The following is a 12524-nucleotide window of genomic DNA, read 5'->3' as shown; positions in this document are numbered from 1 at the left end:
TCACCTGGAATATGCTGGAAGTTCAGTTTTGGGCACCAGTTCTCAAAAAGGATATCGGGGAACTGGAGAAAGTGCAGAGAAGGGCAACCAAACTGATAAGAGGAATGGAGCTCAGCTATGAGGAAAGATTAGAGGAACTGAATTCATTCTCTCTTGAGAAGAGGAGAATAAGGGGGGATATGATCAACATGTTCAAATAAATTAGGGGTCCATATAGTGAACTTGGTGTTGAGTTGTTCTCTGTACGGTCAACCCAGAGGACAAGGGGGCACTCTTTACGTCTAGAGGAAAAGAGATTTCATCTTCAAGTACGGAAAGGTTTCTTCACAGTTAGAGCTGTGAAAACGTGGAATAGACTCCCGCCAGAGGTGGTTCTGGCCAGCTCAGTAGATTGCTTTCAGAAAGGCCTGGATACTTTCCTGAATGTACATAATATAACTGGGTACTAACATAAAGTTTATCCAGGGAAAATCCCATTGCCTCTTGGGGAATCAGGGAGGAATTTTTTTCCCCTGCTGTAGCAAATTGGAGCATGCTCTGTTGGGGTTTTTTTTCGCCTTCCTCTGGATCAATTGTGGGCATAAAATTGGGTATGTGGATTGTATGATTATTTTTTATTTTATTTATTTGTTTTTAAGGTTGAACTGGATGGACTTGTGTCTTTTTTCAACCTGACTAACTATGTAACTATGTAACTATGTAACTATGTAAGCCTTATTATAGGCTTTCCTGTAGGTAAAAGTAAAAAAAAATTGTATACAACCACTTTAAATCAGGTTAGGGAGTCTCCAAACAAGACATTCAGATGAGATAGTAGATCCAGATCTTAAGATAAGATAAGTAGGTGCTTTATTGTATAAACTGCAGTGGAGAGACACAATACACACCGATATTCAGCGCTACCAGGCCAAAACGAAGAAGGAAGTGTCTCTGACTTAAAAACATCAAGTTTAACAATATATACTTTATGAATATGCATAAGCACTAGGCGTGTTATAGGTGTGATTGTATAGTTTAGTCCAATCAGCATTTATATCTTCTTAGCAGCAAGAGAACGGTTAAATGGGTGTATACATCTACATCATGTGACTGATAGAAAGTGAAAGAAAACATGGGCGCCGCCATGACGGTACTGAATCAGACCAGCTAGATAAGACTGTCCATTTCTCGAAACAAAAAGGCAGTAAACTGTTGCTTCTTATATGGGGCTTCTTATATGGCATCATCATAGAATGAAAACTCTGTCTAAGAAGAATATATATATATTCAAAATCTATACAGGGGGTCTTAACAATGGTCTTTCTCTGACAAGTATAGTTTGTAATGTTTGTTTTGGATTTTCTTATATATTACCTCGATTTGTATATATAATTTTGATTAATATGACTAATATGTATATAATAATGCATACCGTATATACTCGAGTATAAGCCGAGATTTACAGCCTCTTTTTTGAGGCTGAAAGTGCCCCCCTCGGCTTATACTCGAGTCATCGCCGTCTGCCTGCCCGATCAGCGTGTCGAGCAGACAGACGGCGGCCATTCTACTATTCAAAAGCCGCGCCTCCCTGTCTGTGATAGGCGGAACACTCAATTTCCCAGCAGTCAGTGTTCCGCCTATCACGGACATCCGCTCATTCTCATACTACGGACGAGGATGAGAGGATGTCCGTGATAGGCGGAACACTGACTGCTGGGAAATTGAGTGTTCCACCTATCACAGACAGGGAGGCGTGGCTTTTGAACAGAAGAATGGCCGCCGTCTGTCAGACGAGGAGAGCATGGCACACAGAGGCTGCAGATCGGCACAGGTAGGCAGGGATGGACGGGACACAGCGACGGACGGGACACAGCGACGGACGGGACACAGCGACGGACGGGACACAGGGACGGACGGGACACAGGGACGGACGGGACACAGGGACGGACGGGACACAGGGATGGACACAGGGACGGACGGGACACAGGGATGGACGGGACACAGGGATGGACGGGACACAGGAATGGACACAGGGATGTCTCACCCTCGGCTTATACACGAGTCAATAAGTTTCCCAGTTTTTTTGTGGTAAATTGGGGGCCTCGGCTTATATTCGGGTCGGCCTATACTCGAGTATATACGGTACATGTTTTTTGCTTTAAAAATTTATTCTCAGTTTGTCTTTCTCTTTTAATCTCCAAGATTGTTTTTATTCACGCCCCAGAAGAAGCGTTTTTCCTAATAACGCGAAACATGTCGGGCAAGTTTTGTGGACGCCACATCAGCTCATCACTTTAGCATTTATATATACTGATCTATATGCTTTTTGGTTGTTAAGACCCCCTGTATAGATTTTGAATTATGCTATTGATTTTGTGATATGAATGCTGTGGTAGGTCCCTATATGCGTGGATATATTTCCTGTGTCAAAAAACCTTTTTAACTACTCTATCTTGTATGTCTTTTCTATATTTGAATACATTTATATAAAAACTATCAAATTATTACTCTTTATACTTTTGAATTTATTTGGTGCCTTTAAAATCCTAAAGTCCCCACCCATCCTTACTTCAAATTCTATTCATTGAGGATGATGGCACCTCTCTATATTGATATATTTGAGATATCCACTTTCTAGCCATGAAGTGTTCCTTGATATCTCTTATTTCCATACTCTTCACTTACTATCCTTGTCGTTCCAGCCTGCTGCTTCCTTCTCCTGTAGTCTACTGTGAGCGTGAGCTGTGAGATCCTAGGGGCTGCAACCTGGAGTCAGACTGCAGCGAAGTCCATCCTCACCACTGGAGGCTCTGGCGAACACCCGCTGGCTCTTAGACTCCGCTCCCTGGGGAATCTATGCTCCAACTCCCATTGGGATCTGTGTTAGTGATCCTGTAGACCTGGGTACAATCCGCAGCAGTCAGTCCTAAGGTCCACTACCTAACGGTGCACTTCCGACTCCTACGGAGTGCATCTGTCACCTGGTCTCAGGTGACCTGACACACCCCTTTTTTAGCGGCGCTTTACCTCCAATTTCGCAACGCTATTCGGCCGCTAGCAGGGTGCTTTTACTCCCCTGGCTAGCGGCCAAGAAAGGGTTAAAACCTCCGCAAAGTGCTGTTGCAGCAGCGCTATGTTGGCAGTATAGTTGCGCTGCCCCATTGATTTCAATGGGTAGGAGCGGTGAAGGAACAGTGTATACACCGCTCCTTCCCCGCTCCAAAGATGCTGCTAGCAGGACTTTTTTTAAAGTCCTGCCAGCAGATTGCTCCAGTGTGAAAGCCTTCGGGGCTTTCACACTAGAGACACAGCAGCGGCTCATTGAGGGAGCTTTGCAGGCACCATTTTTAGCACTGTAGCGCCTGCAAAGTGCCCCAGCGTGAAAAGGGTCTAAGCACTGTCCCTTTTAGACAAGTACCTGTCCCTAAACTATCCACTCGACAAATGCATTCCAAACATGGGAGCCAGGATCTTAAATAGACTCTGCCTAACCCAAGATGGCGCCAAAGTCACATGGAGCACCAGCATCCAATTGCAATTTCAAAGCTTAAAGTGGAACTAAACCCTCCTATCCTTTTCAGCCAAAGAGGCTGCCATCTTTGCCTGAGTTTGATCTGCATCTGTCATGGTGACATGTGATCGTTTAAAACTTCAGCTATTTGATGGTTTGACAGTTTGGTTGAAAGCACAAGCAAATGTGACAAATAGCAATCCTGGCATGTAGGGAATGTAACAGTTTTTTTTTTTAAACAGTTAAATTGATGGGTTTAATTCTGCTTTAAGGAAAGATCAAACCCTCCTATCCCTTTCAGCCAAGGAAATTGCCGTCTTGGCCTCTGTTTGATCTGCAACTACCATGGTGCTGCACATGTGATCAGTTATGACTCCAACCTTTTGATGGTTTGAAAGTTTGATGAGAGCACAAGAAAATGTGACAGTTAGCATTCCCGGCCTGGTGGGAATGAAACGGTATTTTTAAACCTGTTAAACTGATGGGTTTAGTTCCGATTTAAATAGATATAAAGCCTAAAATGATTTTTAAAAATGTTCCCTCTCCTCTTCTCCCACAAAAAGATCTGTGTACCTATTTTAATCTGATCTGGTCATGTGATCCTGCAGTTCTGGCTTCCCTGTGTCAGTGAGCAGCGGCTGCAGGGAAGAAGAGGAAGCGCCAAGGCTGTTCTTTGGGAGGCTGTTGGTGACATCTCCAGGAATTTTCAGCCATTGTTGAGTACTCCCTTACACAGGAGAGCTGGAGCTGCAGGATCACAGGCCTGGACTGGACTTTAAAAATGTAAGTGCACAGACCTTTTTTACACAGGACAGTTAGGAGCAGAGGGGGAGGGAATTGGAGAATTGTTAGTGTTAGGCCCCATTCACACTTTACGTAGCAGGAACTCGCTTTCCTACTCGGGATTTTGTGTGGGGGATCTTTACGTCATTACTCGTGTCATGCATAAGGCAGCCCATTCACTTCAATGGGTTGCCCTATGCATACTTGTCACCCAAAAAAAGCTGCTGTTCCTTTTAGGGCGACAAGCTTAATGCGATTTTTAAATTCACATTTTGTCGCGATTCTGTTGCATGCTAATTGCGCCAAAACCACACTGCGTTTGAGGTGGCATTTAGAATGAATGATACCCAAACATGCTCCGTGCAGTGATTCCAATGTGATTTAGAATCGCTGGCACAAGTGCAGCGATTCCAAAAGTATAAATGAGGCCTCAGGCTTTAAATCTACTTTAACCACTTGCCTACTGGGCACTTTCAACCCCTTCCTGTGCAGGCCAACTTTCAGACAAATAGAGCTTTATTTTGGTGGTATTTAATCACCACTGGGGTTTTTTTATTTTTTGCTAAACAAACAAAAAACAACCGAACATTTTGAAAAAAAAAAAACTTTTTTCTTAGCTTGTGTTATAAAATCTTGCAAACTGGTTATTTTTCTCCTTCATTGATGTGTGTTAATAAGGCTGCACTGATGGGCACTGATGAGGCGCCACTGATGGGCACTAATAGGGCAGCACTGAAGAGCATTCATAATCAGCACTGATAAGTGGTATTGATGGGCACTGATGAGGTTGCACTGATGAAGCTGCACTGATGCATACTGATGAGGTGGCACTGATACATGGCACTGATGGGCATTAATAGGGCAGCACTGAAGAGCATTGATAAGCTGCACTGATAGGTGGCATTGATGGGCACTGATGAGGCTGCACTGATCGGCACTGATATGTGGCACTGATGGACACTAATAGGGCAGCACTGAAGGGCATTGATGGGCACTGATAGGCGGCACTGGTGAGCACTGATAGGTGGCCCTGATTGGCATTACTGATGGGCTCTGATTGGCAGCACTGGTGGGCATTAATAAGGCTCCACTGACATGCGGCACTGATGGGTACTAATGCAGCTCTGAAGGACACTGATAGGCGGCACTGATAGGTAGAATTGATGGGCACTGTTGGACACTTTCACACTAGCTGGTTACTGGCTCACTCCTATCCTCACACTAATGCCGATACCCGGTGTTCTATCTAGAAGCGCATGTGCGGTACCAAACGTCACTTCAGCTGATATGTTGATTGGCTGGCGTGACGTCAACACAGCGCACGTGCAGATCCTCAGATGCATTATCCGATGCTATGCAAACAGTGGGGAAGCATAGTTGTCAGATTAAGCCTCGCTGTTGCGGGGTGGGTTGTGGGTGTGTTGCAACTTGCACATAGACACAGCCAAAGCCTGCCATTCAACACACCAATGTTGCCCTGCAACACTGACAAAACCCGCCCTTCAAAACACAGAAAACCCGCCCTACAAAAGCAAGGAACAATCTGAAAAGTACGTTCTCCCTCCACTGTTTGCATAGCTTTGTATAGTGCCCGTCAAAAAGTCTCTCCTGTTGAAAAATGCCTCTGATGATCTGCGCATGCGCTGTGGTGACATCACGCCAGCTGATCACCATATCAGCTGGAGTGACCTTTTGTACTACACATGCGCAGACCCATCAGAGGCATTTTTTTGACGGGGGGGCATTTCTTGATAGAACATTGGCATGTGTGTTTACATAACGATCAGATGTGCTTGGACACAGCTGATCATGTGGTAACGAGCCACTGATTGGCTCGTTACCCTGATCTGGGATCAGCTGTGTCCAGAGACTAAGCGCGATCACAGGAGGACATCATATGATGCCCTCCCAAAACTGGCTGACCGCGCTGTTGTCGTTGTTTTTCTATAGTGCGGCTGGCAAATGGTTAAGCTTTAGAATTAAAAGTTAGAAGCTTATTGGTTGCCATGCACTGATGCTCCAGTTCTGATCCTCTCCCCTTGGAGTATATATAAGAAAACCTTTATTTTTCATTTCTATATAGGATGAGGGTTAACCTGTCAGATTTTTTTAGGTTGCCATGCACTGATGCGCCAGTTTTTATCCTCCCCTTCTCTATATGTGTACACGCTGATGTGTGTTGCACAGGGTAGTGCATGGTGTCGTTACAACTAGGGTTGCACTGATACCGATACTAGTATCAGTATCGGTGCCGATACCAAGTATTTTCCCGAGTACTTGTACTAGGGCAAATGCTCCGATGTTTTATCCAATACCTGGACAGTCAGGGGGTGATTGGTGTGGTGGTAGGAGGGAGTTACAAGCACCGAAGATCCCTCCTGTATAGATTTCAATAAAGTAGCTGACAGACACCTCTCCTCCTCTCCCCTCCGTGGCTTCCAGCTGCTTTATTAAAATCTATACAGGGGGGATCGGTGCTTGTAACTCCCTTCTAACGCCGCACCAATCACCCCCTGACTGTCCCTGTATACTCCTCCAGTCCCCCTCTGTATCCTCCTCCAGGCTCCCCCGGTCTCCCTCAGTGTACTCCACAGTGGTCCTCCCTTTGTATACTCCGCTCTGGTCCCCCCTGCGTGTATTCTTCTCCTGTCCCCGCTCTGTGTTCTCTGCTCCTGTCCCTCCTTCATGTATTCTGCTTCTGTCTCCCCTCCATGTACTCTACTCCTGCCCCCCTTCCATGTATTCCGCTCCTGCCCCCCCTCCATGTATTCCGCTCCTGTCCCCGCTCCATGTATTCCACTCCTGTCCCCCCTCCATGTATTCCTCTACTGCCCCCCATCTGTGTACTCCGCTCCCCCCCCTCCGTGTATTCCGCTCCTGTCCTCCCTCCATGTACTCCGCTCCTGCCTCCCTCTGTGTATTTCTCTCCTGCCCCCCCCCCTCTGTATATTCGGCTCCTGCCCCCCCTCTGTGTATTCTGCTCCGGTCCCCCCTCCGTGTATTACGCTCCGGTCTCTCCTCCGTGTATTCCGCTCCTGCCTCTCCTCCATGTATTCCACTCCTGTCCCTCCTACGTGTATTCTGCTACAGTCTCTCCTCCGTGTATTCTGCTCCGGTCTCTCCTCCGTGTATTCCACTCCTGTTCCTCCTATGTTTATTCCGCTCCAGTTTCTCCTCTGTGTATTCCACTCCTGTCCCTCCTATGTTTATTCTGCTCCAGTCTCTCCTCCGTGTATTCCGCTCTGGTCTCTCCTCCGTGTATTCCGCTCTGGTCTCTCCTCTGTGTATTCCGCTCCGGTCTCTCCTCCGTGTATTCCGCTCTGGTCTCTCCTCCGTGTATTCCGCTCTGGTCTCTACTCTGTGTATTCCGCTCCGGTCTCTCCTCCGTGTATTCCGCTCTGGTCTCTCCTCCGTGTATTGCGCTCCAGTCTCTCCTCCGTGTATTTCACTCCAGTCTCTCCTCTGTGTATTTTGCTCTGGTCTCTCCTCCGTGTATTCCGCTCTGGTCTCTCCTCTGTGTATTCCGCTCTGGTCTCTCCTCCGTGTATTTCGCTCTGGTCTCTCCTCCGTGTATTCCGCTCCGGTCTCTCCTCCGTGTATTCCACTCTGGTCTCTCCTCTGTGTATTCCACTCCAGTCTCTCCTTCGTGTATTCCGATCTGGTCTCTCCTCTGTGTATTCCGTTCTGGTCTCTCCTCCATGTATTCTGCTCCTGTCCCCCCTCTGTGTATTCCGCTCCGCCCCCCCCCACTTGTATTGTTCCTGTCCCCCCTCCATGTACTCTGCTCTGGTCCCCCCTCTGTGTATTTTGTTCCTGTCCCCCCTCCATGTACTCTGCTCCGGTCCCCCCTCTGTGTGTTTTGTTCCTGTCCCCCCCTCCATGTACTCCACTCCTGTCCCCCCTCTGTGTATTCCGCTCCGCCCCCCCCGCGCGTGTATTGTTCTTGTCCCCCCTCCATGTACTCCGCTCCGGTCCCCCCTCTGTGTATTTTGTTCCTGTCCCCCCTCCATGTACTCCGCTCCTGTCCCCCCTCTGTGTATTCCGCTCTGGTCCCCCCTCTGTGTCAATCTTTCAGGATGGAGAGCGGAGGAAGGAGCCAGTAAACCTGTCGGCTTCTTACTATTCCAAATGAACACAGTTAGTGATCACTGACTCTGTCCATTCATAACTGAGCATCGTAAACTGTGTTTACGATACTTCACTTTATGAATGGAGAGGAGCCTCTGTCTCCTCTCCTTTCATCTCCAGTGCAGCTGAGAAATGGACTGGGGAATCTCTGTCCTCAGTCCCTGTCTGTGTCTCAAAAGGGAAATCTCGGAGATCTGTTAAGACCCCCGGATATCTCACCACAGCCCCCACCCCCCCCACGGGGTAGATAAAAAAAAATAAAGAATTGTAATAAATAAATATTTAAAAAGCTAAAGTGTAATAATAACTAAAAAATAAAATAAAAAACACACTGTCACCATCCACTCCCCCCCTAAAAAAAGAATCAGTGACATTAAAAAAAAGTATCAGTAAGGCTGCTTTCACACTGGGGCGGTATTCAGGCGTTACAGCGCTAAAAATAGCGCCTGAAAAAAAACGGCCCCTTTCACTCCAGTGTGAAAGCCAGAGGGCTTTCACACTAGAGCGGTGCGCTGGCAGGACAGTGAAAAAAGTCCTGCTAGCCGCATCTTTGGAGCGGTGAAGGAGCGGTGTATTCACCGCTCCTAAACCGCTCCTACCCATTGAAATCAATGGGACAGCGCGGCAATACCGCTGGCAAAGCGCCGCTGCAGCGGCGCTTTGCGGACGGGTTTAACCCTTTTTCGGCCGCTAGCGGGGGTTAAAACCACCCCGCTAGCGCCAGCAGACCGCCGCTAAAATGACGGTAAAGCGCCGCTAAAAATAGCGGCTCTTTAACGCCGACGCCCGCACCGCCCCAGTGTGAAAGCAGCCTAATCGGTATTGACGAGTACTTCAAAAAAAGTATTGGTACTTGTAGTCGGTCTTAAAGCGGGAGTCCGCCGGGAGTTCCGCCGTTTTTTTTTTTTTTTAAAGCCAGCAGCTACAAATACTGCAGCTGCTGACTTTTAAAATTGTGACACTTGTGACACTTACCCGCCCAGCGCGCCCACGATGTCGGCACATTAACCTATTCTACTTTTTGTTCAGCGCGTGCCAATGCAATGCACCAATATGATTGGATGGCATTAAACATATGGCAAATTGCCTTGTCTGGGTTGGACGGCCCTGCCCAGTGGTGCTGATGTGAATGAGCCCCGGGATATTATTACAGCTGTGATTGGTTCTGTTTATTATTGGCTGCAGTAACATGCCTCCTAACTTTTTGAGATGGGAATGAGGGACACCTATCAGCAAAACTATGCAGGCATAGGACACACCCCCTGCCACTCCCACTTAAAGAATTGTACAAAAAACGGGATTGGTTAAAGAGGAAGTAAACCCTGATGGGTTTACTTCCTCTTTCATTCCCTGCAAAGGCAAAGCATAATGGACTACTATGCATCGCATAGTAGCCCATTATGTGTCACTTACCTGACACAGGAGCTAGCGATGTCACCGCTGTCCCCTGTAGTCCGCCGCATCCATCTTTTCGGTGGGGTCTCTTTTCGGATGACGTCACTCCCGCGCATGCGCACGGGAGCCGACACACGCGGCAGCTCCATTGTTGGAAATGCCGCGCTCAGTGCGCCTGCGCGCCGCTGTCTACGGCGCATGCGCCGTAGACAGCGGTGCCTGTCTTCGGGCCAATATCTCCTAAACCGTATAGGTTTAGGAGATATTTCTTGGACCTACAGGTAAGCCTTAATCTAGGCTTACCTGTAGGTCAAAGTGGTTTTTAAGGGTTTACAACCACTTTAAACCCACAACTGCTTTTTTTTTACACTATTCCTTTATATTGGCCTTTGGAATTTACAAATGCAACAATTTAGAAATCAGATGAAAGGTTTATCACTGGGAAACACTTTTTGATAGATAAAAAAGTGCATTTTATATACATCTATACAGATCAGACCAAACTGAGGGATAAATGAGGGACAGAGGGACAGTTGGGAGCCATGCAGTATTCCAGGCTTCCCTGCTGTACATAGAAGTAGCCGTGCTCACGCACACCCCGCCGTTTATAATGACATTACACGGAGGCGGTGGGCGCGCATAGCCGCACATTCTCTCCTCACGACAGGAGCAGTGAGGGAAACGCTCCACTCCCCGCCCCCGCCGCGTCACGTGACACGGCCCGGAGAGCAAAAAGGGTTAACAACCACGCCGAGGGTTCCCTAACCGTCAACAAGACACGTCACCGGGCACGGCGAGTCAGCCAATGAGGATAGAGGAGGGCGGGAAGAGGTTCCATGGCTACGTCATCCGGCGCGCCGTCCAATGGGAGGCCGGGAAGGGAGAGCCGCTGTAGTTTGAATCTACTAGCGGGGAGGTCGTAGCTGTGTCCGGGGTGTGTGAGGCGGAGAGGGGCCGGCGGAGCGGAATGTGAGGCACCGGTGGGGGGAGAACCGTGCAGGTGAGAGGTGAGGCTGTGTGGCCTGCGACCTGAGAGGTCCAACCCTGTCCCCAACTGTTACCTGTGCTACAGACATTGTCATATGATGTGTGTATGGTACAGTGTGTGATGAATGACTGACCAATGGGGGGGCCCTCAGCAGGCCCTGGAACTCACACTGATCTCCATAGGATACATCTAGATGGATATGAACCTCATTCACACTGGCCGTGTCCTTCATAGATCTCTCTAGCTGCATATGGATCTCACTCACTGGTCATGTCCTCCCTGGATAGATATGAACCTCGTTTACACTGGCCATGTCCTTCATAGATATATCTAGATGCATATAAACCTTATTTATACTGGCCGTGTCCTCCCTAAATAGATATGAACCTTGTTCTCACTGGCCGTGTCCTCCATAGATATCTCTAGATGGATATGAACCTCATTCTCACTGGCTGTGTCCTCCATAGATATCTCTAGACGGATATGAACCTCGTTCTCACTGGCCGTGTCCTCCATAGATATCTCTAGACGGATATGAACCTCGTTCCCACTGGCTGTGTCCTCCATAGATATCTCTAGACGGATATGAACCTCGTTCTCACTGGCCGTGTCCTCCATAGATATCTCTAGACTGATATGAACCTTGTTCTCACTGGCCGTGTCCTCCATAGATATCTCTAGACGGATATGAACCTTGTTCTCACTGGCCATGTCCTCCATAGATGTCTCTAGATGGATATGAACCTCGTTTATACTGGCCGTGTCCTCCATAGATATCTCTAGATTGCTATGAACCTCGTTCTCACTGGCCATGTCCTCCATAGATATCTCTAGATGGATATGAACCTCGTTTATACTGGCCATGTCCTCCATAGATATCTCTAGATTGATATGAACCTTGTTCTCACTGGCCATGTCCTCCATAGATATCTCTAGATGGATATGGATCTCACTGGCCATGTCCTTCATAGATATCTAGAGATGGATATGGATCTCATTCACACTGGCCATGTCCTTCATAGATGTCTCTAGATGGATATGAACCTCATTCTCACTGGCCATGTCCTCCCTGGATAGATATGAACCTCGCCATGTACTCCTTAGATGCCTCTTGATGGACATGGATCTCACTCACACTGGCCGTGTCCTCCATCGATATTTCTAGATGGATATGAACCTCACTCAATGGCCACGTCCTCCATAGATATCTCTAGATGGATATGGACCTCGTTCACACTGGCCATGTGCTCCTGTGGATATCTCTACATGGATATGGACCTCGCTGACTGGCAATGACCTCCATAGATATCTCTAGATAGATATGGATCTTGCTCACTGGCCATGTCCTCCATAGATATCTCTAGATGGATATTAACCTCACTCACTTGCTATGCCCTCCATAGGTCTATAGGAGATCTTCTAGATGCATATGGGCCTAATTTACTGGCCATGTCCTCCATATGATATCTCTATAACAGGGGTAGGCAACCTTAGAAGTGGAGATCTACCTGAACAACATGGGAGAAATCAAAGAGCACTGGGCACAGCTGCCTCACCTGATTTAAACCTCTAGTTGCCATACTACTACGAGGATATGGGCCTCGTTCACACTGATGTGTTGTACCTTCAGCAATTGTAGAATTACAGGGGGCAAACTTGGACTTGGGAAAATACCACGTTTTTAACACTATTCACATTTTATGCCTAATTCCAGGTTCACACATAAACAGATCTGGATAC

General features: G+C 47.5%; 1 protein-coding gene across 2 annotated transcripts in view; it reads left to right on the top strand.

The window, feature by feature from the left end:
* The first annotated feature begins 10661 nt into the window (after nt 1–10661).
* Nucleotides 10662–12524, top strand: part of KIF18A (kinesin family member 18A) — a 138062-nt gene continuing 136199 nt past the window's right edge. Inside the window, exon 1 of one of the 2 annotated variants that reach the window (XM_077460853.1) lies at nt 10662–10796. The gene's annotated coding sequence lies outside the window, so the exon portion shown is untranslated. Of the gene's footprint in view, nt 10804–12524 lie in introns of both variants that reach the window. The other variant, XM_077460852.1, reaches the window with a different exon arrangement.

The sequence above is a fragment of the Lithobates pipiens genome, unplaced genomic scaffold, assembly GCF_037356315.1.
Source record: "Lithobates pipiens isolate NorthernLeopardFrog02 unplaced genomic scaffold, aLitPip1_a1.2 Scaffold_10, whole genome shotgun sequence".
Taxonomy (NCBI): Eukaryota; Metazoa; Chordata; class Amphibia; order Anura; family Ranidae; genus Lithobates; species Lithobates pipiens.
The sequence above is the reverse complement of the archived record's forward strand: the minus strand, read 5'-3'. Positions and strand labels throughout refer to the sequence as shown.